Raw genomic sequence first — 25,369 nt, 5'->3', positions numbered from 1 at the left:
TTTCAGTCCATGTCACTCGCCATCCTGACTTGGAAATATATCGCTGTTCCTTCCTTATCACTGGGTCAAAATCCTGGAACTCCCTAACAGCACCATGGGTGTACCTACACCCCAGGCACTGTAGCGATTCAAGAAGACAGCTCATCACCACCTTCCCAGGGCAGCGAGGGAAGAGAAATAAATATTGGTCTTGCCAGTGTGCTGATGTGCAAAATGCGGTGTTGCAAATAACCTCAAGTCGGGAGAGAAGATTAATGCTCAGCTGGTCACTCCAAAACACTTCCCAACAACTTGTTTAAGTGATTGGGAGATGGATATACTCATGCTTATAGTCAACTGAACAGAATAAAGAATGTAAATTTAAATACAAAACACCTTTAGCATGTTTGTCACAATTAAACTTGGGTGTTTAGTGTTTAGATCCTGCTAACTTAATATACTGAGCAGTGAAATAGAATTACAGGTTCTTTTTGGTACAACACTCCCACCAAGTGGCCGTTAATAGTATTGTTACCATTTTTGTAATAGATTTTGAAATCGAAGTGGTGCTGAGATTGTCAGCACTCATTGTCTCCAAAGTATTAATCCAGACACCTGGAATAATGATCTGAAAACGTAGTTCAAATCTGACGTTGGCAGCAGGGTTTAATTAATTAAATACATCTGGAATTTTTTAAAAAACTAGTTTCAATAATGGTGATCATGAAACTACAAGATTGTCTTAGAAATCTGCCTAGTTCATTCATATCCTTTGAAGAAGGGAATCTGTCTTTTTTTATATAGTAAGAAGTTTAACAACACCAGGTTAAAGTCCAACAGGTTTATTTGGTAGCAAAAGCCACACAAGCTTTCGGAGCTCTAAGCCCCTTCTTCAGGTGAGTGGGAATTCTGTTCACAAACAGAATTCCCTGTGTTTACTGTGTTTACTGTGTTTACCCCAGTCCAACGCCGGCATCTCCACATCATGACTTTTTTTATATATCCAGGGGATGTGGGTGTCCTGGCTGGGCCAGCATTTATTGCCCATTCCTGAGGGTATTTAAGAGTCAACCACATTGCTGTAGGTCTGGAGTCACATGGAGGCCAGACCAGGTAAGGACGGCAGATTTCCTTCCCTAAAGGACATTAGTGAATCAGATGGGTTTCTCCAACAATCGACAATGGTTTCATGGTCATCAGTAGATTCTTAATTCCAGATATTTTTTATTGAATTCAAATTCCATCATCTGCCGTGGTGGGATTCGAACCCAGGTCCCCAGAACATTAGCTGAGTTTCTGGATTAATAGTCTCGTGTTAATACCACTAGGCTATTGCCTCCCCATAATGTCCCCTTTTTCTACTCTGACACTAATTATTGTGAAAAGTCCTCTTACTTGCAGCTTCCAACATTCTTTGAGCATCAACCTGGAGACACAGGTAGTCATGATGTGGAGATGCCGGCGTTGGACTGGGGTAAACACAGTAAGAAGTTTAACAACACCAGGTTAAAGTCCAACAGGTTTATTTGGTAGCAAAAGCCACACAAGCTTTCGAGGCTCTGAGCCCCTTCTTCAGGTGAGTGGGAATTCCCACTCACCTGAAGAAGGGGCTCAGAGCCTCGAAAGCTTGTGTGGCTTTTGCTACCAAATAAACCTGTTGGACTTTAACCTGGTGTTGTTAAACTTCTTACTGTGACACAGGTAGGCCAGACCAGGTAAGGACGGCAGATTTCCTTCCCTAAAGGACATTAGTGAACCAGATGGGTTTTTTTCAACAATCGACAATGGTTTCATGGTCATCAGTAGATTCTTAATTCCAGATATTTTTATTGAATTCAAATTCCACTAGCTGCCGTGGTGGGATTTGAACCCAGTTCCCCAGAGCATTACCATGGGGCTCTGGGTTACTAGTCCAGTGATAATACCACGGAGCCACTGCCCTTCCCTGGTCCGGTCTATATGAGACTCCAGATGCACAGCGATGGTTGACTCTTAACTGTCCTCTGAAATGGTTTGGCAAGTTTCAAACTGCTATGATGGAGTCAAATACGTTTAAAAAGATCAGAACTGGACAGGACATCTGACATTGGAGCGAAGCACCAAACATGACAAATGCACACTCAGCCCAGTTAACACTGGAATGTGCTTCTCACTAACATCTGGGGAGAACTGCACCAAAGTTGGGAGAAACGACTAGTCAGGCAGCAAATCATACCTTCCAGCCAATGCTCCAGGCAGCTCCTTCACCATCCCTGGCTTTGCCCCTGTCCCACTGGCAGGACAGACCCAGCAGAGGTGGCGGCACAGCTGGCAGGGAGTCTCCACATTGACTCGGGACTTCTGTGCTGTCTGGTGGCATCGGGAATAAAGTGAATATTCCTGTTAATTGCCCCCAGATATTAGTCAGATGATCATGAAGAGTGCAGTGTGAATATTTGATTTGGGATGTGGGCATTAACTGGTGAGCACAGTTATAATTTACCCTGCCAGGCCATTTCACAGGATAGTTAAGAGGCAACCACATTGCTGTGGCTCTGGAGTCACATGTAGGCCAGACCAGGTAAGGATGGCAGATTTCCTTCCCTAAAAGACATTAGTGGGTTTTTACAGCAATCAATGGCAGTTTGATGGTCACCATTACTGAGACCAACTCTATATCCCAGATTTATTATTTAAATTCCACCAGCTTCTGTGGTGGGATTTGAACCAATGTCACAGAGCATTAGCCAGCACATTGGATTGGAGCTGAAAGTCAGGAATTTGGTTGGTGAGGGATCGAGCTGCTGTTTTTTTTTTGCTTGTGTTATTTGTACTGTTGTAAGCTTGAAACAGTATTTCAAACTTTTGTCCAGTAGTGCTTTGTGCAAGTTGGTGTGTTTAAAAAAAATTTACACCGAGGCAGAGTGTGCATCGAAGTAATTGATGTTAAGATGTGGCAGAGCAGGTTGTGTGTCTGGAGTTTGTGGACAGCAAGAGTGTCCCAAGTGAACACATCAGCAGTTGATGTCTCGACCTTGAAACTCTCTCTAAGACTCTGAGCTGGAGAGATAGGAGTCATTGAGCAGAACGTAGCACGGAGACAACTTTGATACATGAGGGGGGAGCAATGTCTGCGACAGTTTGCTCCAGAATTCAGTCGCAACTTGTCAAGAGGCAGAGATTAGAATGGGGTTAGTGTGATCTATAGTCATAGAGTCCCTACAGTGCAGAAGGAGGCCATTCAGCCCATTGTGTCTGCACCAACAATCCCACCCAGGCCCTATTCCCATAACTGTGCATATTTACCCCTGTTAATCCCCTGACACTAGGAGCAATTTAGCATGGCCAATCAACCCAACCCGCATATCTTTCGACTGTGGGAGGAAACCAGAGGACCCGGAGAAAACCCACACAGATACGGGGAAAACGCGCAAGCTCTACACAGACAGTCACCCAAGGCCGGAATTGGCTGAGGCAGCAGTGCTAACCACTGTGCCAACATGCTGCCCCAGTGTACAGAGTACACCAGGGGAGGCAGTAGCGTAGTGGTACTTTAGCTGGACTAGTAATGCTAACCCAGGATGATGCTCTGGGTACCTGGGTTCAAATCCCAGCATGGCAGATGCTACAGTTAAAATTCAATAAAAATCTGGAATTAAAAGTCTAATGGCGACCATGAAACCATTGTCGATTGTCAGAAAAACCCATCTGGTTCACTAATGTCTTTTCGGGAAGGAAATCTGCCATCCTTACCTGGTTTGACCTACATGTGACTCCAGAGCCACAGCAAATGTGGTTGACTCTTAAAAATGCCCTCTGAAATGGCCCAGCAAGCCACTCATTTCAAGGGCAATTAGTGATGGGCAATAAATACTGGCCCAGCCAGCGACGCTCGCATCCCATGAATGAATAAAAAATGGATGCCCAGGTGACATTGAGAACAAAGGACCACAGACACTGATCCTATCCTAGATACAATGTGCTTAGTACCTGTGAGGATAAGGGTAGAGATTGTTGAAAGAATGCAGACAATGGCATCTTGGAGCAGGTCGGTGCCCAAAGGGGCGGGAAGGGAGGCATAATGTTGTTGTAGTTGAGGGGAATTTAACAAACTGACAGCTTCATAAAATCATAGAATCCTACAGTGCAGAAAGAGGCCATTCAGCCCAACGAGTCTGCACCGACCACAATCCCACCCAGGCCCTATCTCCATAACCCCATACATTTACCTTGGCTAGTCACCTTGACACCAAGGGACAATTTAGCATGGCCAATCCACCTAACCTGCACATCTTTGGACTGTGGGAGGAAATCGGAGCACCACACAGATACAGGGAGAATGTGCAGACCCCACACAGACAGTGACCCAAGCTGGGAATCGAACCTGGGTCCCTGGCGCTGTGAGGCAGCAGTGCTAACCACTGTGCCACCGGGCTGCCTTGGATGGCAGAATCAAGAGACCCTCATGAGTTGTTGCCTACCTTGTGCCGGGGGAGGGACATCTCAAACTGGCTTGAAAGGAAAGTGGAGAGATAGGGTCCAGTCATTATGGTTCACGTTGGGGCCAACAATATTAGGAAGAGCAGACAAGAGGTCCTGTCTGGAGAGCAGCAGGATCTGGGAGATAAATTGAAAGCAGGATCTTGAGGGTTATAAACTCAGGATTATTACCAGAGCCACTGTGTAAACTGGCTTGTCGAGAAACAGATCAGGGAGTTAAACATGTGGCTGAAGGAGAGGTGGTGTAGGGAAAAGGGTAACAAAGACATTGCTGGGGTGACCTTCACATGAACTGGGCTGAGACCAGGGTCCTAACAGAATGGATAAATAAGACAGTCAGAAGGATTTTAAATGGAAGGGGAAGGGATAGTAATAATTGCTAAAACAAAATGGAAGAAGATACAACCTCAGTCAGAAATTGTGCTTTAGGCAATACAGGTAAAGGAAAATCTAAAAGATGCAAAAATATTTGAAAGAGGAACGAGAAATAAGTAATATGAGTAAAATATTAGAGCAGAATTACAGTTTACAGTGTGTGGCACAAATAGGCGTTCTATATCCCAACACTTGGCGTGTAAGGAATAAATGAAATTGCAGACGCAAGTTCAACTTGGACAGTAGGACATGATAGCCATCATGGGGCAATGGTGGCCACATTATTAGCATTAGAGACTAAATATACCAGGTTCTAAGGGTTAGGAAATATAAGCAAGATGGTCTAAGAGAAGGAGTAGCCTTAGTGTGGAAATGTCTGCTACGAGAGGACACAGGTTTAAGGTGCTGGGGGGTAGGTACTGGGGAGATGTTAGGGGTAAGTTTTTCACACAGAGGGTGGTGGGCAAGTGGAATCGGCTGCCATCAGGGGTGGTGGAGGCGAACTCAATAGGGTCTTTTAAGAGACTCCTGGATGAGTACATGGAGCTTAATAGGATGGAGGGTTATAGGTAGGTCTAGAAGGTAGGGATGTGTTCGGCACAACTTGTGGGCCAAAGGGCCTGTTTGTGCTGTAGTTTTTCTATGTTCTATTAAGCATGAAAGCGGGTGGCACAGTGGTTAGCACTGCTGCCTCAGAGGACCCAGGTTCGATTCCCGGCTTGTCTGTGTGGAGTCTGCATGTTCTCCCCGTGTCTGCGTGGGCTTCCTCCAGGTGCTCCAGTTTCCTCCCACAGTCCAAAGATGTGCTGGTTAGGCGGATTGGCCATGCTAAATTGCCCCTTGGTGTCAGAGGAACTAGCTAAAGTAAATGCTTAGGGTTATAGGGCCTGGGTGGGATTGTAGTCGGTGCAGACTCAATGAGCTGAATGACCTCCTTCTGCACTGTAGGATTCTATAAGAGAGGTAAGAATTCAGTGGATACATGGGGAGAATCAAGAAATAGAAAATATTTAAGACTGTAATTAGGAGTTATGTATAAAACCCTTAGTAGCAACTGAGAAGTAGTAGATTGTATAAATGCAGAGATTAGACAAGCAAACAGGAAAGGCAGAGTGGTTTTAATGGGAGATTTTAATTATCATCTAGATTGGGTTAAGCAGACCGTAAAGGCACTGTTATCCTAGAGTATTCCCAGGATAGTTCTCCACAGCAGTATGTCCCAGACTAGAGCCAAGAAGGGGATGGGGTATAGTAGATTCAGCATGAGTAATGAGCCAGATTTAGTTAACAGCCTAACAGTGTATGAACATGTATTAAATAGAGATCAAAGCTGGGCAAATCTTCCAGTCTTTGGTTGGTTGGTTGCACATACAACTGAAAAGGTACATTGGGACTCTGTGGAAATCCAGATGTGTAGACCTATGTGGGAATTGCCCAGGAAGTTTAAACTTCCCAAGGCCAATTCCCATGCTGCCCAGGATACTGTGGGAATATCTCCGACTCTTAGTTAGAGTCTTTAGACAATTCGAAGGTACTTACTTGGATCGATATCCAGGAAATGTTAGATTCAAAGTTAATTCAACTCCCGGGTAACTAACCGCCCAATCATCCCCCCAAACCCCGACTACACCCTCTGTCCAATTAACAACCCCTCCTCGACCACCCACCTACCCCCAAGCTGACTACCCACATGACCACTCCTGACCGACTACCCCAAAACCCGACTGCCCCCTGGGCTACCTTGCGGCCTGATTCAATTACCCCCACCAACCACCCGACCCAACTACCTCCTGCTTGGCTCAATCTGACTAGCCCGCCCCACTTCCCCCAATCAGACATGACTAACCTTAAACCACCTGGCTACCCTCCTGACCAGACCTGACAACTCTCCCCCACCGATAATCTCACCGACCATCTAACTGCCACGCAACATGACCAGACCACTTCCCAACCCAATTACCCACCTACCGTACCCCACCTACCCACTCACCCATTCACTAACATCCACAGATTGGATCCTTAATCTTACCATATGGCAGCCAGTGTCATGAAAAAGGGACGCTCCTGTCTTCCCCGAATTGGGCAAAATTCCCCAGTTTGGCGACAGCCAGGATCAGAAGACCCTGGGTGAAAGGTGCAGCACTACTGGGTTGGTGAGAATTTTTGAGTGCGGTTGTCCGTTCATCATTGCCGCTGCTTTGAAGATCTGGTCATATATGATCAAGTTTAGTATAGATTTTGCAAGAGAGAATCACAGAATAGCTATTCGATTTCATCGAATCGTAGAATCCCAAAAGTGAGGAAGGAGGCCATTCAGCCCATCATGTCCGCACCGACTCTTTGACAAAGCCCAGGCCCTATCCCGAAACCCTACATACTTACCCCACTAATCCCTCTAATCTACACATTTTTGGACACTAAGGGGCAATTTAACATGGCCAATCCACCTAACCTGCACATCTTTTTCCTGTGGGGGGGAACCGGTGTACCCGGAGGAAACCCACACAGACACAGGGAAAATATGCAAATTCCATACAGTCACCCGAGACTGGAATTGAACCCGGGTCTCTGGTGCTGTGAGGCAGCGGTGCCGCCCTATTTAGGTAAGGTTGATTTCAATGGGATGAGACAGTGACTCCAGAGTAAATTGGGCAAATGACCAGAGGTAAATGAGAGGTGTTTAAAAGAAAGTGTGATAGGTTGAGATGGTCATTGCCTTAGCCCAGTGATGGGCAACCTAGGCTAATGAGAGGGCTGCTCAAGTTTCGGGATAGGGCCTGGGCTGTCAGAGAGTCAGTGTGGACATGATGGGCTGAATGACCTCCTCCTGCACTGTTGGGATTCTACGATTCTATGAAATCGAATAGCTATTCTGTGTTTCTTCCTTGCAAACTCTGTACTGAACTTGATCATACATGACCAGATCTTCAAAGCAACGGCAATGATAAATGGATAGCCACACTCCTTCATCTCAGTGGGCCGCAAGATTGAAATCGGCCTTGTTCACTAACCGTGACCCCATGAGTAAGATTAAATACATTTAATACACGCTGAATATTTCATAACAAGTTATAGAAAATGTTTAATCATTTATATATTAATAGAACTTCAAATCGCAACCACGAGTGAGGTCCCGGAAGGCTGAGGGGTAGCGAATGTTGTGCTCTTATTTAAGAACGGCTGCAAAGAAAAACCTGGGAACTATAGGCCAGTGAGTCTTACATCTGTGAGAGGTAAGTTACTTGAGAAGATTCTGAGGGATAAGATCGACAGGCATTTGTAAAGACAGAGTTTGATTAGGAGTAGTCAGCATGGCTTTGTGTATGGGAGATCATGCCTTACAAATTTGTTAGAGTTCTTTGATGAAGTGACCAGGAAGATTGATGAGGGCAGTGCAGTAGACATAGTTCATATGGATTTCAGTAAGGCCTTTGATAAGGTTCCACATGGTAGGCTGCTCTGTAAGGTTAGATCGCATGGGATCCAGGGAGAGCTGGCAAATTGGATGCACGTTTGGCTTGATGGTAGGAAGCAGTGGAAAGATGCTTGTCGGACTGGAGGCCTGTGACTAGTGGTGTGCCTCAGGGGTCAGTGCTGGGCCCATTGCTGTTTGTTACCTATATCAACGATTTGGATGAGAATGTACAAAGCATGATTAGTAAGTTTGCAGATGATACTAGATGGTATCGTGGACAGTGAGGAAGCTTATCAGAAATTGCAGCAGGACTTTGATCAGCTGGGAAAGTGAGCCAAGAAATGACAAATGGAGTTTAATATAGATAAGTGAGAGGTGTTGCATTTTGGAAAGTCAAATCAAGGTAGGACTTTCATGGTGAATGGTAGGGCCTTAGGAGCGTAGGAGAACAGAGGGACCTCCAAGTTCAAATGCACAGTTCTCTGAAAGCGGAATCACAGGTAGATAGGGCAGTGAAGGCGGCATTTAGCACACTGGCCTTCATCAGTAAGGGCACTGAATATAGAAGTTGGGAAATTATGTTGCAGTTGTCCAGGCCGCACTTGGAGTATTGTGTTCAGTTTTGGTTGCTTTGCTATAGGAAGGATATTATTGAACTGGAAAGAGTGCAGAAGAGATTTACAAGGATGTTGCCAGGACTCAAGGGACTGAGTTATAGGGAGGGATTGGACAGGCTAGGACTTTTTTCTTTGGAGCGTAGGAGACTGCGAGGTGATCTTATAGAGGTGTATAAGATCATGAGAGGCATGGATAGGATGAATGCACTCAGTCTTTTTCCCAGGGTTGGGGAAGTGAGGACGAGAGGGCATCAGTTTAAGGTAAGAGGAGAAAGAATAAATGGGAACCTGGAGGGGCAACTTTTTTTTTTTACATAGAGGGTGGTACACATATGGAACTAGCTGCCAGCGGAAGTGGTTGAGGTGGGTACATTAACAACATTCGAAAGGCATTTGGACAAATACACGGATAGGAAAGGTTTAGAAGGATATGGGCCAAGTCAGGAAAATGGGGGTAGTGTGGATGGACATTTTGCTCAGCATGGACCAGTTTGGGCCGAAGGGCCTATCTCCATGCTGTAGGACTCTTTGACTCTAAAATAAATATTTATACTTGAATGGACATAGAGAAAAAGCATTAAAAATACAAAAGAAAAGCACAGGTCCTGACAAATGGAAGAGATGTAAAGAGCAGCAAAGATTGACTAAACATTGGTAAGAGGAAATATGGAAAAAGTTATTACATTAGGGTAAAAATGAAATAATGTTGCCTCCTTAAAAACTGATAACAAATAAGGAAATGCAGATGTACTGAATATTTACTTTGTGTCAGTGTTTCGATTAGAGGAAGAGTTCAGTGTGCCAGACATTCCAAGGAAATATTGAATCAGGGACAGCGACTGATCAAATGAACATAAGCAAAGTAATGTGGAAAATAATGGGTCTAAAATTAAAGATAGTGTGGCTGAACACCTTGAAAATGCTCAGCAAGGATTTGCAGATCTGACATTTTTTGAAGGGTGGACAAAAGTAATGGACAGGGAAACGTCTGTGGGTGTTGTTTGAACTTTCCAAAAGCATTTGATGAAGTTCCTCATAAGAGACCACTAGCCCATCACAGAATATATATTTTTTAATTTTTATTTGTCCATCGGACATTGGGGGTCACTGGCTGAACAGCATTTATTGCCCATCCCTAGTTGCCCTTGAGGGGGCAGTTGAGAGTCAAACACATTGTTGTGGCTCAGGAGTCACATGTAGGCCAGACCGGGTAAGGACGGCAGATTTCCTTCCCTAAAGGACATTAGTGAACCAGATGGGTTTTTATGACAATCGACAATGGTTTCATGGTCACCATTAGATTTTTTAATTCCAGATTTTTATTGAATTCAAATTTCACCATCTGCCGTGGTGGGATTCGAACCTGGGTCCCCAGAGAATTACCCTGGGTCTCTGGATTACTAGTCCAGTGACAATACCACTATGCCATCGCCTTCCCCTTTGCCAGCAATACAAAACTTGGGAAAGGAGTAGAGAGTGTGGGAGAATACTTCTCGGCCTCAGGGTGACGTGGGCTGGATGGTGGAAGAGGCAGATACTGGGAAGTATGAAGTGAAACGCCTTAGGAGAGTCAAAATGTCACTGGCTCTAATACTGCATCCGCAGAGATCTTTCAGGGTTTGCTACTCAGGGCAATGGGTGGGCAATGTGGGTGAGCACCCATGACGCTATAGCCAAGATGAAGTAAGGGGAGGCTGGAGCTCTGCACCCCCCCGTCATCCACCACTTAACCCATCCCCCTTGCACACCCACCACATTTCCAGTGTGCTCCTGCTTTCTGCCTGCTCCTTTGTGCTCAGATTTTTCGGGCCCCCTGCTTTCTCTGCGATCCCTCCAGAGATAGGCAGACTGTAGTAAGAAGCAGGTACATCATCGAATCCCAACAGTGCAGGAGGCCATTCGGCCCATCAAACCTGCACCAACAACAATCCCACCCAGGCCCTATCCTCGTAACCCCATGTCTCTGCTTCTACCAACCTCGTAAGCAGCACATTGCAGGTCTTTACCACTCACTGTTCTAATAAAGTTCTCCTCTCACTTCCCTGCATCTCTTGCCCAAAACTTTAAATCTAAGTCCCCTAGATCTTGTATCATCAGCTACTGAGGACAACCTTTCCTTGCCTACCTTAATTAAACCTGTCATATTCTAGTGCACCTCAATCACCACTCCAAGGAGAACAACCCCAACCTGTCCAACCTAACTTTATCACTAAGATTCCTCATCCCTGGAACCATTCTGGTAAATCTCATCTGCACCCTCTCCAGGACTCTCACCTCCTTCCAAAAGTGTGGTGCTCGGAACTGGACACAGTACTCTGGTCAGGCCACAACTAGAGTTTTATGAAGGTTTGGCATAGCCTCCCTGCCTTTGTACTGATACTTATGAATCTCACAGTTTGTTAATTACTCTCTCAGTACATGTCCCTTTGTCACATGCGTTAGAATTGAGCCATTAAGAGTACATTGCCTCTCTGGTGAAATCGTCTTGCAGAATACATTTCTTCGTACTTCTTAAGGGCGGCACGGTGGCACAGTGATTGGCATTACTGCCTCACAGCTTCAGGGCTCCGGGTTCAATTCCTGGACTCGGCTGTCTGTGTGGAGTTTGCACGTTCTCCCCGTGTCTGCGTGTGTTTCCTCCAGGTGCTCTGGTTTCCTCCCACAGCCCAAGGAAGTGGGATTGGCTATGCTAAATTGCCTCTTTTGAGCGGGATTTTCTGGCCGCGCCTGCCCCAAGGCTGGAAATTCCTGCCCGAGGTCAATGGAGCTTTGCATGGTTGGTGTCCCGCCCACTACATTTCCCAGAGGGGAAAATTCCGCCTTTAGTGTCAGGGTGATTAGTAGGGTAACTACATGGGATTACAGGGACAGGGCCTGGGTCAAATGGCCTTCTCCTGCACTGTAGAGATTCTATGATTCTCTACTCAATTCCATCTGCCACTTGTCTGCTTATTTTGCTAGCCTATCTCTCCTGTTGCAGTCAATTAGTGTCATCCTCCCTGCCTCCCACGCCTCCAAGTTTGGTATGATTGACAAAGTTTGAAATTTTACTCTATATTCCAATATCCAAGTCATTATTATACATCAAAAAAGCATTGACCCCAGCACTGACCCTTGAGGAATACCACAACCATCCTCCAGTCTGAATAACAAATGCTTATTGTGACTCGCTGCTTTCTGATCATAAGCTAATTTTTATCCAAGCTAACACTGCCCCTTGTATTCCATGAGCCTCAATTTTGTTAATCAGCCTTTTAGGTGGCCGTTTGTCAAATGCTTTCTGAAAATCCACATGGACAACATCCAATCCATTCCATTCATCAAAGTCTTCATTATTTCATCAAAGAATTCAAGTGGATTAGTCAAGAACAATCTGCCTTTTACAAATCCAGGCTAGCTCTCATTCATTTACTCAAAACTCTCCAAGTGCCAGTTGATGATTTTCCCAGATTATTATTTTGAAAACTTTCCATACGCTGACCGGCTTGTAGTTGGTAGGAACACCAATTTCTTACACATTTGCCACTGATTTTCAGATACTTACTCTTGCATCCTGCCTAGCAATTTTAACTCCATACTCTACCATCTCCACTTCTACTAATATATTGTCAACATCCTCTTCCTCAGTAAATTCAGACACACAGTACTCACTAAATATTCTAACCTTGCCCTGTGCCTCTAAAGTATTTATCACATTATTTTAACAGCTGTGAGGCAACAGTGCTAACCACTGTGCCACCCCACAGGTGCTGTGTTGAAATGGTTACTTCCTCTTTTTTTTTAAACCATCATTGCCATGTCAACATCACTGCCTTAGATATTTCAGATTTCCAGATCATGTTAAGTTTCTGGTCCCTGTTCCCCACCTACTACTACCTGTTATTTACATGCTTAGTTATGCTGAGGCTGTGAAAAACTCTTATAATGCTAGTTCTCAGTTCTGATGTTACATACCTGGTCTTAGATAGAATCTTACAGTGCAGAAGACGACCATTCGGCCCATCAAGTCTGTACCGATCACAATCCCACACAGATCCTATACCCATAACCCCATGCATTTACCTTAGCTAGTCCCCGTGACACTAAGGTGCAATTTAGCATGACCGATCCACCTAACCCACACATCTTTGGAGTGTGGGAGGAATCCCACGCAGACACCGGGAAAATGTGCAGACTCCGCACAGACAGTGACCCAAGCCGGGAATCGAACCCGGCTCCCTGGCGCTGTGAGGCAACAGTGCTAACCACTGTGCCACCGTGCCGCCCCAAAGTTGCTGTGTTGAAATGGTTACTTCCTCTTTTTTTTTTAAACGATCATTGCCATATCAACATCACTGCCTTAGATATTTCAGATTTCCGGATCATGTTAGGTTCCTGGCCCCTGTTCCCCAACATTGCTATAACTTTCTTTGAGTTTTAAAATCATTAGCTAATATCAAGTCAAGATGAGCCTTGCTCTTGTGGTTTTGATTGAAAAAGTGAGGGTACGCATTATTTGATTGCTCCATTCCATATAGATGACCACCCTGCCTCAATTTTCTTTCGTCTTTTCCTGAACTTATGCTACTGTGTGGTTCCTTAAGTTATGTGGTCCAGCACCTCACCACATGGTCACTTGTCACGAGGACCCCAGACCATGCGCACTTGCAGACCACATCCTCACCAATAGTCCATACAGACCGAGATCAGCAGAGAATGGGACAGTGACACTAACAAAGTTCCTAGGCAGCAAACGTACCCACTGAGCCATCAGCCAAGTCCATTTCCTCAACTCTACATACCGAAATGATTTCTGTCCCATTCTTATTGAAGTCACTCCAAGTTGAGAAGGTCAAATGCAAAAGTTGGGGAAGAAAGCCAAACTGTTGGCAAAATAAATGAACTGCAAATATGAACAGTAGGATTCAAAATATTTTTTAATTGAGAAAAGTCTACAGTAGATATATTATTTTATGGATTTAAAATCTAACCAGAAACATTTGCTCCCAGCAAAGCGTACAGTGTTAAAAGAATCATTGAAAAGATAAACTTCAATCTTCAATTTCATTCCTCTCCCCCTCAACTCCTCCAAGAATCTTCATTACCCTCCACAATACTAACCTGCTACTTATTCTGTGTATGCTGAAGTAAAACAAGAGGGGCGCAGAGAAGAAAGGATCCATTGGCCACATGACCGACTACAGAAATTACTAATGATACTTGGGCCCTGATTTTACAGGCACAGCCACCCCGAAATCAGGGTGGGGGAGACTCGCAGAACGGCATTCCCCATTGGCTCGGACACGATCTTATGAGCCTCGGGCGGCCGTGCAGGTAAAATCAGGGCCTTGGTGATTAATACTGAAAAAGGTGTAATAATAAGATTGCTGACCAATCCACTGTATTTCATTGCAATGACTTTCCTACTTAATTGACAGCAATGACACCAAAGTTGATCACATAGCCGGGACTTAAATGATATTTAAATTATAATTCCCTGTTAACTCCTGTGATTCTCCCCCATACATTCCTTTCCTGTAAAATATGTTTCCTACGGAACTTAAACAATAATACGCTGTATAAATGCTTAGCTGAAGGGATTGTTGTTTTGGAATCATACTGCAAAATTTGGTGTCAACACAGTCACTATTTGCTTAAGATCAGGAGTGCAGTTTGCTTTAACTGATAAGGCGACATTTTAGTTGAATATTTTGTCCTCGTATCTTAGTGACGCAAAGCATTATTTGGACAAATGAGTAAGACTGCTTTCTGCTGCAGATTCCCAGAGAAAACCAAGCTGCAGCAACTGTTCCCCAACTCCCACATTGTGCTTTATTTCGCAGTTTCGAAAGATTAGATAACATTTCAAAATCAAGTCCAACTTACTTAAAGCAGCAAGTATTTTTGTCAGTGTAATCATGCAAGTATCGATCTTCCGGACGTTCAAGAAAGAGTTTATCCAGAAAACTTCATGTAATGACTACACACCAAAACAAAATACCATCCCAAGGACTCCTTAGTTGCTATTTCCAGATGAAGCAGTAATTATTCTATATGTTTAGCTGCTTGGCATTTTCAAGAACATTACAAATTCCAGCTGATTCATAAAGAAGTAGTTCCATGCTCGCCTTATTTTTCCTCAAGAGGTCCATTGACTGCAAATGGAAGAAAAGACAATTCAACACTTTGCACAATAACAGTTTTTTCCATTATCTGCATTCACTTGATAACTAGTTCATTCAGATGTATTATAAATCTATTAAAATTAAGTTCAATAAAAAAGTGTTGTATCCTAAATCCAGTCAATTTGGATAGGAAAATAAACTATTTGTCAAATAGTTTTGCATCATACCTAGCTGCGTCCACACAGTGATGACTAGAACAAATCTATTAAGTTTGTTTATTAGTGTCACAAGCAGGTTTACATTAACATTGCAATTAAGTTACTGTGAAAATCCCCCAGTCACCACACTCCGGCGCCTGTTCGGGTACACTGAGGGAGAATTTAGCATGGCCAACGCACCTAACCAGTACGTCTTTCAGACTGTGGGAGGAAACCGGAGCACCCGGAGGAAACCCACACAGACATGGGTAGAACGTGCAGACTCCACACAGACAGGCAAGAATTAGGGGGCATAAGATGGGAACAGAAACTGTCAGGGAAAGGCACTAATGAAAAGTGGAACTTTTTCAAGGAACAAATACTGGGTGTCCTTGATAGGTATGTCCCTGTCAGGCAGGGAGGAAATGGCCGAGTGAGGGAACCATGGTTCACGAAAGAGGTGGAATGTCTTGTGAAAAGGAAGAGGGAAGCTTATGTAGGGATGAGGAAACAAGGTTCAGATGGCTCGATTGAGGGTTACAAGTTAGCAAGGAATGAGCTGAAAAAGGGACTTAGGAGAGCTAGGAGGGGACATGAGAAGTCCTTGGCGGGTCGGATCAAGGAAAACCCCAAGGCTTTTTACTCTTATGAGAGGAATAAAAGAATGATCAGGGTGAGGTTAGGGCCGGTCAAGGACAGTAGTGGGAACTTGTGTATGGAGTCAGTAGAGATAGGCAAGGTGATGAATGAATACTTTTCTTCAGTGTTCACCAAGGAGAGGGGCCATGTTTTTGAGGAAGAGAAGGTGTTACAGGCTAATAGGCTGGAGGAAATAGTTGTTCGGAGGGAGGATGTACTGGCAGTTTTGAATAAACTGAAGGTCGATAAGTCCCCTGGGCCTGATGAAATATATCCTAGGATTCTTTGGGAGGCAAGGGATGAGATTGCAGAGCCTTTGGCTTTGATCTTTGGGTCCTCACTGTCCACGGGGATGGTGCCAGAGGACTGGAGAGTGGCGAATGTGGTTCCTCTGTTTAAGAAAGGGAATAGAAATGACCCTGGTAATTATAGACCGGTTAGTCTTACTTCGGTGGTTGGTAAATTGATGGAAAAGGTCCTTAGGGATGGAATTTACGACCATTTAGAAAGATGCGGATTAATCCGGGATAGTCAGCACGGATTTGTGAAGGGCAAGTCGTGCCTCACAAATTTGATTGAATTTTTTGAGGAGGTAACTAAGTGTGTTGATGAAGGTAGGGCAGTTGATGTCATATACATGGATTTTAGTAAGGCGTTTGATAAGGTCCCCCATGGTCGGCCTATGATGAAAGTAAGGAGGTGTGGGATAGAGGGAAAGTTGGCAGATTGGATAGGTAACTGGCTATCTGATCGAAGACAGAGGGTGGTGGTGGATGGAAAATTTTCGGACTGGAGGCAGGTTGCTAGCAGAGTGCCACAGGGATCGGTGCTTGGTCCTCTGTTCTTTGTGATTTTTATTAATGACTTAGAGGAGGGGGCTGAAGGGTGGATCAGTAAATTTGCTGATGACACCAAGATTGGTGGAGTAGTGGATGAGGTGGAGGGCTGTTGTAGGCTGCAAAGAGACATAGATAGGATGCAAAGCTGGGCTGAAAAATGGCAAATGGAGTTTAACCCTGATAAATGAGAGGTGATTCATTTTGGCAGGACTAATTTAAATGTGGATTACAGGGTCAAAGGTAGGGTTCTGAAGACTGTGGAGGAACAGAGAGATCTTGGGGTCCATATCCACAGATCTCTAAAGGTTGCCACTCAAGTGGATAGAGCTGTGAAGAAGGCCTATAGTGTGTTAGCTTTTATTAACAGGGGGTTGGAGTTTAAGAGCTGTGGGGTTATACTGCAACTGTACAGGACCTTGGTGAGACCACATTTGGAATATTGTGTGCAGTTCTGGTCACCTCACTATAAGAAGGATGTGGAAGCGCTGGAAAGAGTGCAGAGGAGATTTACCAGGATGCTGCCTGGTTTGGAGGGTAGGTCTTATGAGGAAAGGTTGAGGGAGCTAGGGCTGTTCTCTCTGGAGCGGAGGAGGCTGAGGGGAGACTTAATAGAGGTTTATAAAATGATGAAGGGGATCGATAGAGTGAACGTTCAAAGACTATTTCCTCGGGTGGATGGAGCTATTACAAGGGGGCATAACTATAGGGTTCATGGTGGGAGATATAGGAAGGATATCAGAGGTAGGTTCTTTACGCAGAGAGTGGTTGGGGTGTGGAATGGACTGCCTGCAGTGATAGTGGAGTCAGACACTTTAGGAATTTTAAGCGGTTATTGGATAGGCACATGGAGCACACCAGGATGATAGGGAGTGGGATAGCTTGATCTTGGTTTCAGACAAAGCTCGGCACAACATCGTGGGCCAAAGGGCCTGTTCTGTGCTGTACTGTTCTATGTTAGTGGCCCAAGCCGGGAATCAAACCCAGGTCCCTGGCACTGACAGGCAGTGGTGCTAACCACTGTGCCACCATGCCGTCCATTGTTTTGAGCAGTCAGTACAGTAATTAAGTCTATTACTGTACTTACTGCACAAAACAATGGTTTTATACATAAACACAATGATACGTCAACGAATCAGGTTTCACAGGTTTATGTCTTTCCTGACATCTGAAAAATACTAACAGCGCTATTTAAACTTAAATATTGAATGAAATCAAGCCAAAACACAAAAGGTTAAAAATTGAATATTAAGCTTTGATTCCATTGCTTATCTTCTCACCCAATGCAGTAAAAGCGGCAATGTTCTGTATCAAATCAAAATAATAAGTTTAAGGTGACTATCAAAATGATAATACTGAACTGACTATTTGCAATAAGAGCTTCAATTGAAATGCTTATTTTTGTGCACTAAAAAAATTGCTGGAGTTCATCAGGACGAACAAACTTTTACTACAACTTTATACAACTTTGGGGTGTATGGGGTGTCATGGCAGGAGTTAGTACCTCTGACAGGGTATCATGTCATACTCTTCTTAGAGCAGTTCGCCAACATTAGACCCCACCTGATATCCAGCAGCTCCAAGTAGCTGTTTACATGGGACAATATCTTGGAATTCGAGAATGTAGACCATTGGGGTCCTAAGGATATGTCAGCTTTTAGTCCCATTCCTTTCTTATATAAGTTCATAAGATATAGGTGCAGAATTAGATCATTCAGCCCAGAGTCTGCTCCGCCATTCAATCATGGTGGATGCTCCTCATCCCGATTTTCCTGCCTTCTCCCCATAACCCTTCAACCCATTACCAATTAAAAATCTGACTAACTCCTCAAATTTACTCACTGTTCCAACATCCACCGCACTTTGAGGTAGCAAATTCCACAGATTCACAACCCTTTGGGAGAAGTAGTTTCTCCTCAGCTCTGTTTTAAATTTGCTACCCCTTATCCTAAGACTGTGACCTCTCGTCCTAGAATGTCCCACAAGAGGAAGCATCCGCTCCATGTCTACTTTATCCATACCTTTTATCATCTTGTATACCTCAATTTGATCTCCCCTCATTCTTCTAAATTCCAGAGGGTATCGGCCTAAACTGTTCAATCTCTCTTCATGCGACAAACCCCTCATCTCTGGAATCAATCTAGTGAACCTCCTCTGAACTGCTTCCAATGCCACTACATCTTTCCTCAAATAAAGGGGACCAAAACTGTGCACAATACTCCAGGTGCAGCCTCACCAATGCCTTGTATAGTTGCAACAATACTTCCTTACCTTTATATTCTATTCCTTTAGCTGCAAATGCTAATATTCCATTTCTCTACTTTCAATTTTAATTTCTTGGTTCCCCATTATTTTTGGAATGCTTTTTGTATCTTTGACTGTGAGGACAGATGTAAAATATTTGTGTAATGTATCTGTCATTTCCTGATTCTAAAACTGGTTTTCTCTGAATCATTTTTAGGGCTTTAACTATCTCCCTAATGTTTCTGTGACCAAAGCTCGGGTTAGTATCCCGTAAGTGTAGTGTGACTCGTGCACATATAGTTTAAGTAAAAACCTCATGAATTACATGATTATTTTGTCGAAAGAGTTCAGCACATTGTTTGCTTTGATACTGCAGCATTCTAATAGCTTTGTTGATTGTCATCCTGCGCGGGTTTGACATTAACACCATTCTTAATACCCAGAGATTCTTTTCAGTTTTATCCAAGTTACTTTGACGCCATTCGCAAAATACCTATGCTGTTCATTTTGCACTTGTCCCATCTGCTACAAAAGGCATACATTTACATATGATTTATAAAATGGGTTAGATAAAATGTGTTCCTTTGAGAGATCCATCTTTCGCCCCAGTTTAATATTCTCTGTGAATCTGACTAGTTTGTATTGACAGCTGGGCAATGTAAATTAGAGGCAATCAGGCCCCGACTGTCGATTCTGGAGCACAATACCAAGTACTCATTTGATCTTCAATACAATTTTCTTAACACATATCTGCTTCTTTCTAGGCCACAGAAATTCTTATCCAACATTTCTTGTCATTGGAGTTTCTGCAGTTCACCCGTCGCTCTCAAAAAAAATTAAGAAAGTCTATCAGACAGAATCTTCCCCATAACTGATGTTTGCTGCTATATAACAGAACTAGATCAAGTTTATGAACAACTGATTTCACTATTTCTACTGCTATTGTGAAGCCAATAGATCCGCTTTTGTCAGGTCGACTTTGTCACCATGTTTTGAAAATAGGATAACAACATCTTGGTTCCTCGTGTTCCCTGATTCTGCAACGGCAAATTCGGCCTCTTTGCTGAAGTTCTCCCTGCCTTAGGACCAGAGATGCTGAAACAGAAACTTGTCCCCGGAGGTTCATACAATGCTTTTATCCGGCATATCGTCAAAAGGATGAATGGTCACAGTAAATGTACTGAAAATGTAGGTGGCACTCTGTCCATAACACTTCGTGACAAAGCTGTCGTAAGCTATCTAAAACAGGTAAGTTAGGTCAGAATTCACATACAAAGATGCACAATGTTCTGAGGGTATAGAAAAGTCTCCTATTGTATTTATCTTTGCTGAGTCCTCATCCCAACCCTATCTACCACCACCTCTATCCCATATTCAATCAAAAGTGTTCATTTTAATATAAAAGTGTGTAGTGTAGTAGGGCGGCACAGTGGTTAGCACTGCTGCCTCACAACACCAGAAACCCGGATTCAATTCCTGCCTTGGGTCACTGTCTGTGCGGAGTCTGCACGTTCTCCCCATCTCTGTATGGGTTTCCTCCCACAGTCCGAAAGACGTGCTGGTTAGGTGTATTGGCCATACTAAATTCTCCCTCAGTGTACCTGAACAGGCACTGGAATGTGGCGACTAGGTGATTTTCACAGTAACTTCATTGCAGTGTTAATGTAAGCCTACTTGTGACTAATAAATGAACTTTACTTTTTTACTTTTCATGCACATTTATTCAACATGGATCTTTTGATTTATTTTGTTGTCCATGATGTGGAGTTGCCGGCGTTGGACTGGGGTGGGCACAGTAAGTCGTCTCATAACACCAGGTTAAAGTCCAACAGGTTTATCTGGCATCACAAGCTTTTGGAGCGCTGCTCCTTCTTCAGGTGAGTGATGAAGGAGCTCACCTGATGAAGGAGCAGTGCTCCGAAAGCTTGTGATTCCGAATTAACCTGTTGGACTTCAACCTGGTGTGTGAGACTTCTTATTTTGTTATGCAATACTGATTTCAAAGTCTTGTTCTCTATAAAATCAATAAGTGATATTGCTGCTACCAACCCTACCCTCTCATGATTCAGCAGAACACAAAGACTCCACCTGATAAATAGAACAGGCATGTTTATTTAATCAGGAAACTAAGCAGCATAGATTGTGCGCTGAAATGTCAACACTTGCTGCAGAGCGATGTTCCAACATTTGAAATGGCAAACAAGTCTGATCCAGTGACACAGGAATTTAATGAAGTACAACAATTTGATTCTTACCACAGGTTCCACTTGCACAACTTGTTTGGGTAGACTGAGGGCAGCTCAGTGGTTGCACTGCTGCCTCACAGCGCCAGGGACCCCTGGGTTCACTTTCACAGTGTCCGTCTGGAGAACCTCCTGCTTCCCTGTTAATAAACCATCTACACCACCATCACCATGGAACAGCACGGTGGCACAGTGGTTAGCACTGTTGCCTCACAGCACCAGGGTTCAATTCCCAGCTTGAGTCACTGTCTGTGTGGAGTTTGCACATTCTCCCCGTGTCTGTGTGGGTTTCCTCCGGGGTGCTCCAGTTTCCTCCCACAGTCTGAAAGCTGTGCTGGTTAGGTCTATTGGCTATGCTAAATTCTCCCTCGGTGGGGGCACTGGTGTGTGGCGACTCGGAGATTTTCACAGTAACTTCACTGCAGTGTTAATGGAAACCAACTTGTGACACTAATAAACATAAACTTTAATTTGTTTCCTGCTGCAGGTTCTACTTGCAAAACTGGTTTAGCTGGACTGGATTTAAATTTAAATAAAACAAGACCATACGAGCAAAGCCAGTCTTCTCCAGCCATTTATAGTATAGAGCTGTTATAAACTGAATTGGTCACACTTACCTTTGGGAACAAACTTCAACGAGCTGCTGAATATTCAGAAGCGTGACTGGCCTCGATTGGGCCCGTCATTGAGGAACTCGTGACCTAGTCCATTGCCACACTTTCCACAAGAAACCTGAAGTAAAGAGATTTTAGAATTGTGCTACTTAGGCACTTAACGCCATCAGAAATACAAGAAATAACCTTCCATTTCCTACCACATTTGACATCCTACCTTTAGGGCATTTCTGCTTTCTTTTCTTTTCGATAGGCTGTCTGAATGAATAGTTTCAGTAAAAGCAGGCCATGGTGAGGAATGCTCATATTTAGCTCGACTTGAGAACAACTCATGCCCACACTTTGAGCAGACATATAGCCCTATATTGAAAAGAAACAATATCGACAAAACGGAACGTGAGCGCCATGTACAATAACATTTAGATCAATGACAGAAAATACTCATATTTCCTATTTTACTAGAATTAAATGTATTTTAAGACAAAATTATAGTTTTTCCAACATCCTAATGCACACAAACAATTTTTTACATTTGAAGTATAAAGTTTAATCAAATCAAACTTGCTTCATGGCTCCCCCCCCCAGCTCTAACCTTTCTCTAGTCTCACTACTATCTCCCCTCCTGCCACTCTCCGAGATCAACTTGGGCAGCATGTTGGCACAGTGGTTAGCACCGCTGCTTCACAGCACCAGGGACCTGGGTTCAATTCCCAGTTTGGGTCACTGTCTGTGTGGAGTCTGCACGTTCTCCCCTTGCTCCAGTTTCCTCCTACAGACCAAAGGACGTCCTGGTGAGGTGCATTGGCCGTGCTAAATTCTCCCTCACAGTGTACCTGAACAGGCACCAGAGTGTGGCGACTAGGGGATTTTCACAGTAACTTCATTGCAGTGTTAATGTAATTGTGACAATAATAAATAAACCTAAAACTTAAACTTGTCCATGAGACCCATCTTATATTCCCTCAACCCTATCTCCACTAAACAAAGTGTTCAAACATATCCAGCTAATTCTACTCCTTTCAATTTAACATATCTATTTGCTGCTCATAACACGGTCTCTCCAACACTGGGGAGACTGGACACAGATTGAGTGTTCGATTTGCAGAACACATTTAGTCCCGCAAGACCCTGACTTTCCAATCACGTGTCAATTAACTCCCTGCTCCACTGTGCCTTCCCTGTTCCTCAGCTTCCTGCCACTGATGCAACTCAACGGAAGCCAGAGGAATGGTATGGCTGGGATAGTAGCACCATGGTTCTGTTACTGCACTAGTTAATGCAGAAGCTTGGATTAATGCTCTAAAGATATGAATTCAAATCCCACCTCAGCAGCTGTGGAGTTTAAATTAAGTTAATTACATAAATCTGGAGCAAAATACTTTGGCTCCAGAGCCTTCTGGCATTCTAAAGAGAGTGCTTCCTCTGTGACCGTCTGGTCCACTCTTCAATTACCCCATCCTCTCCCCATGGCAAGCGCAGGAGCTGCAACACCTGCCCATTCACCCTCTCACGGTCCAATGCCCCAAATGCTCATTCCAGGTGAAGCTGGGATTTACCCGTACTTTCAATCCATCACTCCCAACAATATTCTCTCCTCTCCGCTGGGGACAGCAAACACGGACTGGGAAACAAATAGAGGGATTGGCGATGGAAACTTCGGAATGAGGAACTGGGAACTGGAACTGGGAGATAGAATTCAGGACAGGAGAATTGGGAATGATTTTGGACTCTGAATCTCTCACCAATTTTTACGATGCACCATAGAAAGCATCTTTTCTGATTGCATCACAGCTTGGTATGGCTGCTGCTCTGACCAAGACCAAAATAAACTACAAAAGGTTTGTGAACATAGCCCAGTCCATCACGCAAACCAGCCTCCCATCCATTGACACTGTCTACATTTCCCACTGCCTCAGGAAAGCAGCCAACATAATTTAGGACCCCACGCACCCCGGACATTCTTTCTTCCACCTTCTGTCGGGAAAAAGATACAAAAATCCGAGGTCCGTACAAACCGACTCAAGAATAGTTTCTTCCCTGCTGCCTTCAGACTTTTGAATGGACCTACCTCGCGTTAAGTTGATCTTTCTCTACACCCTAGCTATGACTGTAACACTACATTCTGCACTCTCTCCTTTCCTTCTCTATGTACTCTATGAACGGTATGCTTTATCTGTATAGCACGCAAGAAAAAATACTTTTCACATGTACACTAATACATGTGACAATAATAAATCAAATCAAACCTCTCTGAGTTTGGGATTTGGAATGTTAGATTGAGATTTTGGAATGTGGATTTGAGAATGGGGATTTGGGAATAAAGACAGGGGACTGGGATTTGGGATATCTGGGATTTAGGAATAAAGACAGGGGATTGGGATTTGGGATATCTGGGATTTAGGAATAAAGACAGGGGATTGGAATATCTGGGATTTAGGAATAAAGACAGGGGATTGGGATTTGGGATATCTGGGATTTAGGAATAAACACAGTAAGAGTTTTAACAACACCAGGTTAAAGTCCAACAGGTTTATTTGGCAGCAAATGTGTTTACCCCAGTCCAACGCCGGCATCTCCACATTTAGGAATAAAGACAGGGAATTGGGATTTTGGGAACAAGGACAGTTTTTTAAAGTTTATTTAATCAGTGTCACAAGTAGGCATTAACACTGCAATGAAGTTACTGTGAGGATTAAGGTTTGGGGAATAAGGGCAGGGGTTTGGAATCTGGGAGATTTGAGAATAAAGACGCCGGATTGGGATTTGGGAATTGGGATTTAAGGATTTGGGGAATTGGGATTTAAGGATTTGGGGAATTGGGATTTAAGGAATTGGGATTCAGGGATTTGGGAGACAGAGTCTGTGAGTTTTTACCGGTTCCGCTACTTTCACCAAATGAGATTTGACCGAAGCTGAGTGCGGGTTTTGAAGAGGTGAACCTGAAGCCCGGAGCCGTCCCATTCCCCCGGCTTCACCGGGACTTACCCGCTTCAAAGTGATCTTTATAAACCTCCCCGCCGGCAAAGGAGCAGAACGCCATCACCCTGACCCTGAGACTGGCGCGTGCGCCAGGGGCCGGCGGCCGACAGGGGAAGAGTGCATGCGCCGGGGGCTGGCCAGGGGGAGAGGGCGCATGCGCCGGGGGCTGGCCAGGGAGAGGGCGCACGCTCATAGGCTGGGTGAACTGAGGTTACAGGGATAGACCTGAGGAGGGCGACATTGAGCCGGGAGTAGGAGAGACCAATGGTGAACTGCAAAGTACACATTTCTGAAAGTTTTCCTTCCTCTTTCAGGACTTTGTGGTCAGGACTTTGGCAAAGCAGCATTTGTTGCCAAGTCAACAACTTGCATTTATATTATGCCTTTGAGGCAATGAAATATCACAAAATGATCTGATGGAATCAAGCCAGGGCCCTGTAAAGTCAGAGGCAGTGCTGGTAACTAGCCAGAGCCCAGAATTCAGGAATAGCCAAGCAGTTATCGTATCAAATTCAAGTACATAATTAGCATATATCAATCACTTGCCTGGATGGGTACAGCTCCAACAACACTCAAGAAGCTTGACACCATCCAGGACAAAGCAGCCAGCATGATTGGCACCAAATCCACGAACATTCAATCCCTTCA

General features: G+C 44.2%; 1 pseudogene across 1 annotated transcript; it reads right to left on the bottom strand.

Moving 5' to 3' along the window:
* Nucleotides 1–13,763: 13,763 nt before the first annotated feature.
* Nucleotides 13,764–24,839, bottom strand: LOC144510561 (methionine-R-sulfoxide reductase B1-A-like; annotated as a pseudogene). The gene is made up of 4 exons (XR_013500645.1): nucleotides 24,728–24,839; nucleotides 21,960–22,102; nucleotides 21,746–21,860; nucleotides 13,764–14,999 (listed from the first exon to the last, which is right to left on the bottom strand). The product of XR_013500645.1 is annotated as a methionine-R-sulfoxide reductase B1-A-like (transcript).
* Between the last annotated feature and the right edge of the window lie 530 nt (nucleotides 24,840–25,369).

Source organism: Mustelus asterias, chromosome 23 (assembly GCF_964213995.1).
Source record: "Mustelus asterias chromosome 23, sMusAst1.hap1.1, whole genome shotgun sequence".
In the NCBI taxonomy this organism is placed as follows: domain Eukaryota; kingdom Metazoa; phylum Chordata; class Chondrichthyes; order Carcharhiniformes; family Triakidae; genus Mustelus; species Mustelus asterias.
Note: the sequence above shows the minus strand (reverse complement) of the source record. Positions and strands in the feature narration are given on the sequence as shown.